Source organism: Fukomys damarensis, unplaced genomic scaffold (assembly GCF_012274545.1).
Source record: "Fukomys damarensis isolate Sample0158 unplaced genomic scaffold, DMR_v1.0_HiC HiC_scaffold_8, whole genome shotgun sequence".
NCBI lineage: Eukaryota > Metazoa > Chordata > Mammalia > Rodentia > Bathyergidae > Fukomys > Fukomys damarensis.
This window is the reverse complement of record NW_022900920.1, coordinates 2,771,579-2,778,695: the sequence shown is the minus strand read 5'-3', so window position 1 is coordinate 2,778,695 and position 7,117 is coordinate 2,771,579. Positions and strand designations below refer to the sequence as shown.

Sequence of the window (7,117 nt, the reverse complement as noted above, 5' to 3'; positions counted from 1 at the left end):
TATAATTATAATTATATAATATTAATATTTATGTTATTACAGTAAAAGTCACAATGCTATTAATCCCTTCAAAATACAATGCTTCATTTCACACAGACTTATTCTCCTCATTCTTGCCACATTCTGAAGCAGTTCTTGAAGTCCTCTTTCATGAGTGTCTTTAGTTTTGCTATTGTGGCTATCCTGATGTCCAGAAGTGTTTCAAAACATTAACCTTTCATGGTCATTTTGACTTTGGGTAAGACCAGAAATTACAAGGTGCCAACCACATCCAGTGAATAAGGTGGATGAGGACACACAGTAATGTTTATATAAGACTGCCTTTCCACTGGATGGTACTTGGTAGCAGCATTCACTATATTTTTTAATCACACTACATAAAGACACTCATGAAAAGGGGCTTCCAGGACTGCTTCAGAAAGTGGCAAGAATAATGGGATAAGTGTGTTCAAAGTGAGGAGAGTAATGGCAATGTGGTTTTTTTTTTTAGTGTAATAAATTTTTTTTAATTTAAACATTTTCATGTAATCTGATCACACTACATAGATACAAGTTTGAGAAAGTACATTAAGTACCAAAAAAGAAGATAACTACCACAAATGGTTACAGTATAATTTTAGAATTTTTTACAGCTTTTTTACTCCTTTATGAAAGCAAAATGAATGTCTACATAAAAGAGTAGAAAAGAACATGGAAGATGAGAGATTATGAGTGTTTTCTGTTATTATCCTTTCAGGTTTTCTGTATTTTTCCAAGTCTTCTAAAGAAAGTGGGCATTGGATTTTTTTTGAGGAAAAAACTTTTTAAGGAAAGAAAGAACAATAGTCAGTATTTTTCTTAAATGTGATTAAATTACACTGTGGGATTAGGTAGTTAACAGGACTGACACATAAACTGGCACAGTACAGTTGTACCTCCAGACTTACCCTTAATTAGTTCCAGAAGGTATGACTGGAACCAAAAACCATGAGTGCCTAATAAATTGTTTTGGCCAGAAAGGGTAGTAAGTCACAAGACAATGATCACAAGTTCTTGCTTCCTTGTGGAATACCAAACAAAGATCAAGTAGCAGGACAAAATTATCAGTTACCAAATTCAATGAGAGTTTCAAAGTCAAATAACAAGGTATGACTGTATTTCTATATTGAATATAGAGAATAAATTTTATATTTAAAGATGTTAGTATAGTAAAAACTGCATGTTATTTTATTTGCTATTAGTATTTGCTTTTCTTTGCTTTCCTAGCTAACTATAAATTTTGAAACTTCCCTTCAAATAATGAACAAAAACAACTGAATAAGCTCTCTACTTTTTGATAATACCCTCCTGGTTTTCCTCTCATTCTATTTCCTTCCTTTTAATTGTTTGTCTCTCATTTCCAAGTGTGACTTCTAAATCTACCCTTCTCTCTACATTAGATTGCCCTGCTTTCTAAACGTCTGTGTAATATCCTGCTCAATGTTTTTGACTTCTCCCAAATTCTCACTGACTATTGCATGTTTATATGGCTGTATTTTCCTCTTGAATTCTGACTTTCTCTCCTCTAGTTACCCACTCCATTTTAAGACATCCTTGTTTCCTTTAAGTTTTATAAATAAGCAGTGTTGGTTTCATTATTATTATTATTTTACAGTTAAGAAAACAGAAATAGGGCTACTAATATAAATTTGAGGATTTTAATTCAAGTGCTTCCCTTCCTTAATAATCTTCTTATACTGCATAGCAAAGACTTGAAACAGTCCAATTGCAAGCCAATATTAAAACATATTCAAATTCTTTTCTAAGAAGTAGATTTGGTCATTAGAAATACAACACACTTGTTGCTCACACTTTGGACTCTTTATCATGTTAAATGATCACAAACTGTCAGCTCCCTGACTACTCCAGAAATTTGTATCATCGTTTTCATAGGTGAATCCATATTATTTAGAAACCTAACAACTTCTGAAAAACCACAGCAACAGTGCTTCTTTGCTACTATTTTATTCCTACTCCTAACTCAGACAGTTGGCATTTTTAAAAAAGATATGAGGACTACAAATATTAATAAAACTGAAGAATGAATTTTAAGAATGGAAAACTATACAGAAAGCTAGGTAAAAGAGTGAAACAAAATAATACAGACATGGACTAGGAGAAATTGGTCTATGTTTTGAGAGGAGAGAATCTAAGCTCAAAAGTGTTTAAAACAAAAAAAAACAACAACAAAAAAAAAACATACTATAGCACACAAGTAGATTTTAATGAAAGTGACTACTGCCAGCTTTTTATACAAGTCTATGGAGCAAAAGATAGTTACCTTGCTAATTCATAACTAAAGGTAAAAATGAAACTGGAAAAGCACAGCCAAGGGATACAATGAAAAGAGAATAAAGGAAATAGTTCCTTTACATCTCAATCTGCAGATATGATAGTCAACATGGTGCATGAAAGAAAAGTACATACTTCAATGTTCAATCCTAAGACTTTACCTTGACAAACAAATCATTTTTCTCTGTAAGGCTTTCTTCCTTAGCTTTTCTAAACTCATTCTTTACAGGTAAACACACACCAATAATAGCAGCAGCAGCAGTCACTTAAAAAAAAACAAAGGTCATCAAACCTTCCAGACTCTAGATTAGGCTGAAATTTTAGTCAATGAGCCTCTCTTGAAAAGGACAAAAGCTGCTGCATAAAAATCTACCCTAGTCAATATCTGAGTCATAAAAATGCATAATTGTTCTGCTATAAACTACAATGTGCAGAAGTGCATTCTTACTACAGGTTAGAAATGTTAGAAAAGAAGCACCAGTCCAATTTCAAGTAACTAGGTAAAGAGTAACATTTGGACTACCTACAAAAATAGAAATCACAGCACATCCCAACAGCCACCTTTTTACAACAGCATTATAGGACTCTCTAAAACTCTGATTTACCAAATAAATTAATTAAGAGGCTTTCTTCTTTTTTTGTTGCTGAGAATTGAACCCAGGGCCTCATTCACTCTACTACCGGTCCACATCTCTAGTCCCTATAATTTTCATATAAAACACAACTGCTAACTGAGAACTTCTATTTATAATGTTTTTAAAGTCTATAAATTAAGAATAACTGTTACCTCATTTTACAATTAAATAAATGGAATTTCAGGAAAATACCTAAAATTATTATCATCATCCTGTTTTTTGAACCATATTCAACCAGTGGTTGGTATTTTCTAACCAATGGTTTCAGAACATATACAGGCTAAAAGTACCTAATTACTATGCCCCAAATCTTTTTAAAAATTGCATGAAAAAATTCTCCACAAGTGGAAATATAAGAGAATAATAAGTAACCTGCTTAGTCTTGAAGGTTAACTGTAAAAAATGAACCAGAGAAACCAAAGCCAGAGAACCAAGGTGAAGTTGTGTGAGAACTTCAAGTTGCTGGATGTTGAACTGTGGTATTTTTCTTTGCTTGATTCTGAATATATGAATCAGAACTTCTCACTGTTCCTGATGGCTGGAAGGAACCAGCTTTTTTTAAAGAGGACAATCCCACAGGACTCTTCCAAGAGAGCAGTTTTGCAACTTTGTTCCCTAAATATAGAGAGGCCAACTTCAAAGAGTGTTGGCCTTTGGTGCAGAAGGCTTTGAATGAACATCACATTAATGCAACCCTGGACCTCATTGAGGGCAGCGTGACTGTTTGTACTACAAAGAAGACTTCTGATCCATACATCATCAATAGGGCCAGAGATCTAATAAAACCGTTAGCAAAAAAGTGTTTCATTTGAACAGGTAGTGCTTATTCTTCAGGATGATATTGCGTGTGACATCATTAAAACAGGTTCTTTAGTAAGAAATAAAGAAAGATTTCTAAAAAGAAGACAACGACTTATTGGTCCCAAAGGATCTACCTTGAAGGCATCAGAACTCTTAACAAACTGTTATATTATGGTTCAGGGAAATACAGTTTCAGCCACTGGACCTTTTAGTGGCTTAAAAGAGGTTCGAAAAGTGGTTCTAGATTCCATGAAGAATATTCATACAATTTATAACATCAAAACCGTAATGATTAAACAAAAATTGGCAAAAGATTCTCAATTACGATCACAAAGCTGGGAAAGATTTTGCCACAGTTCAAACACAAAAATGTGAATAAACACAAAGAACCAAAAAAGAAAACTGTTAAGAAAGAGTATACACCATTCCCATCACCACAGCCAGAAAGTCAAATTTACAAAGAATTGGCTAATAGTGAATACCTTTTGAAGGCAAATCAGAAGAAGCGATAGAAAATGGAAACAATAAAGGCTAAACAAGCAGAAGCTCTCAGTAAGAGATAAGAGGAAAGAAATAAAGCATTTATTCCACCTAAAGAAAAGCCAGTTGCAAAACTTAATGAAGCGTCTACAGAAACTACAATTGATGTGGCTACCATTAAGGAAAAGATTAAGAAAGCAAAGAATAAGAAACTTGGAGTCCTTACAGATGAAGTTAAGCTTAAACTGGAAGCAGGTTAAAAAAAGAAAAAAAAAACTAACATTAAAAAACCAGACCTTGAACTGTTAATTTATGAATCTACCTCCTTTTGTAAAGGATTTTGAGAAACAGGGCAGTAGTTGTCCTATAATAATCTAATCACTTTTTTCTGAGTTTCAGTTGTTATAAAATAGTACTATATAAATTATTTTTTCATGTGTGTTCTGAGAAATTTTGTGCTACAAAGTAGTATACATGTTGTGTATATTATATAACCAATTCTAAACAGGTTCTACTGACACATGATTTTAACAGGAACTTCTTAGTTTTTACATAGATGTGCACGTGACTATTGTAATTATGCGTTAAATCCAAAGAATGTCTGAGCCGTAGTCTTTATGCTATCCCAGCATTTGGTTTTGAGAAAAATAAATGCAAAATTTTCAGTGCAAAAAAACAAAACAAAACACGAAACCAGACCTGAATTGGCTATTTATATTCTCAACTGTGAGGAAACTTCTAGCACATATGGGTAGGATAGGTGAAAAATAACACATTTCAACTACTACCCTCAAGTTAGTGGGATTCTTTCTGTTCGAAGAGCTAATTTTAGTGAATTATCTGAAAATGAGAGACTGATACTAATTCAGCACTATACTTGGGGAGTTCTAAGTGCTCTTCTTTCTCAGATGCTTGCTTGTACCTGTGCACTGCTAAAGAAAGGTTATAATAACAGAGCAAGCAGGGTAGACAGCTGTGTTGAAGAGAAAGGAGAATCGAAATCCTGGTGGGCCTTAAAACCCAGGCAAAGTTTAAAACTGACTCCACAGGTGATAAAGCCCTAATGCCACCTCTTCTCTTGAAATTTGGCCTGAGATCATTAGTGTGGTCCATATCAGTTTCCAGAGAGACATTCCCAATATTAACTCATCTGATCTTTATAATGACGGAAACGCGATTTTAAAATTCAACTGACTTGCACTGAAGGCAGTATACTATGGTTATACTTCAAATATGCTTTATAGTCCAAAGATTTGGCACATGTATCTTTTTTGCTTAACTTCATAATCCTGGAAAGCAGAAGAGAGAAAAAGACCTATCTTTCAAACAAGGAAACTGAAGCGGCAGTAAACAGACTGCAAGATCCAGCAAGAGGCAGTCCGAGACTTCCTCCGGACATCAGACAGTGCCTCTTCCCTTACCCAACTCCGACAGGAGGCTGTATGGAAGGAGGGGACACTTTGATAATGGGACTTGGACCTTCCCTTACTCAACTCTGAGAGGAGGCTGTAAGGGAGGAGGGGACACTTTGATAATGGGACTTGATGTCTTCCCAGCTCAGACGAGAAAAGGCAGGAAGTTCGAGTAGCCCGGGACTTCCGAGCCGCGGAGCGGATTAGCCCGCCGGACTCGGAGCCCAGGAATCGCCCGCAGCCCCAGGGTCGTCGCCTAGGGGCTGCCCCTGCGTGCCGCGGCCCACGACCTCGTATTCCTGAAGGGAATACGACTCTGCGGACTACCTGTTGAAACTGGAAAAAAAAGAAGACGCCTGCGGGGGGAACACTTCGGGCGAGGGCCAAGGCACGCACGTGGCCCCAGCAAGGGAAGAAGGGACCTGGACCATCAGCCTAGACCCGGGCCCTGAGAGGCCGAAGGGCGGGCTCTTTCCAGTAACCTCCGCCCCCGATAGGGGACGACTCAGCGCATCACGTGAGTAAAGAAACACTAGTGACAAACACACCAGCAAAGGAAGTCGTGCCCTTGGCTATGACGGCAGGAGTGGGGGTAAGGAGCCTCAACATGGGACCGAAGAAAAGGGGGGAAACGCGGACTAGTGGTTACCGGGACGCCGCCGAACTCCTCTTCCGCCGCCTCCCCAAGCTCCGTCTCTTCCGCTCGCGCCGCAGCAGCTAGCGCCAGGCCTCAACTCCGCCCTGCGCCGCGAAGCCTTCTGGGGGACGTAGTCTGCGCGATGCCCGACCACGCCCACCGCGCCCGTCGCCTGGGGTGGGGCTGGCCAGTGACGAGGGCTGGAGGGCGAGGCCCCCTGAGTTACGCGCGTTACCAGCCAGTTGGCTTCACTTCCCACTCAGCCATGTCTTCTTAACAGCCAGGTTTCTTGAAGAAGTACTCTATAGTATCCTCACTTCTCACTGTGTACGCCAATCTGCCCTGCTGCTTCCGCCGTCGCGGAAAGAGTCCTTGCCTCTGATCCCATTGTGGATATTTTCAGACTTATCTAACGTAAACATTACTTATTGCTGTCATACATTAACACTTATTTTATATGGTACTATCCAGTTTTGCCTCCTTCTTTTCAAGCCATTCCCCTCATTCTTCTTCAAGTTTTTTTGTTTGGTTGGTTTTGTTTTGTTTTTCAGACTGGCAACTGGACTTGTGCCTATAATTCCAACACTCTAGAAGGGTGAGGCAAGAGAAACACAATTCGCGATTTAGTGAGACCCTGGGTCAAAAGTGAAAAAATAAGAAAAGCAATAGAGGAAAGAGCCGATCTACTGGAATAGTCGAAGTGAGAAATAATGAAATAAAAGTGCTAGCAGTGGGATGAAGAGAAATGGGTTGGGTTGATCATTTTATTAGCAGAACTTGCTCAGATTGAATATAATGGAAGATTGGCTGGTGAATGAAGGAAAGCTCCAAGGACAGTAATT

The 7,117-nt window shown here is 38.0% G+C and overlaps 1 protein-coding gene and 1 pseudogene across 4 annotated transcripts in view; one reads left to right on the top strand and one right to left on the bottom strand.

Annotated features, from left to right (window-relative positions):
* Window positions 1-6,748, bottom strand: part of R3hcc1l (R3H domain and coiled-coil containing 1 like) — a 90,274-nt gene extending 83,526 nt beyond the window's left edge. For 2 of the 4 annotated variants that reach the window (XR_004516270.1, XM_010638511.3), the window contains exon 1: window positions 6,288-6,733. The gene's annotated coding sequence lies outside the window, so the exon portion shown is untranslated. Of the gene's footprint in view, window positions 1-6,287 lie in introns of all 4 variants that reach the window. The other 2 variants (XM_010638513.3, XM_010638512.3) reach the window with 2 other exon arrangements.
* On the top strand, window positions 2,709-5,972 carry LOC104872330 (annotated as a pseudogene).
* Window positions 6,749-7,117: the final 369 nt, after the last annotated feature.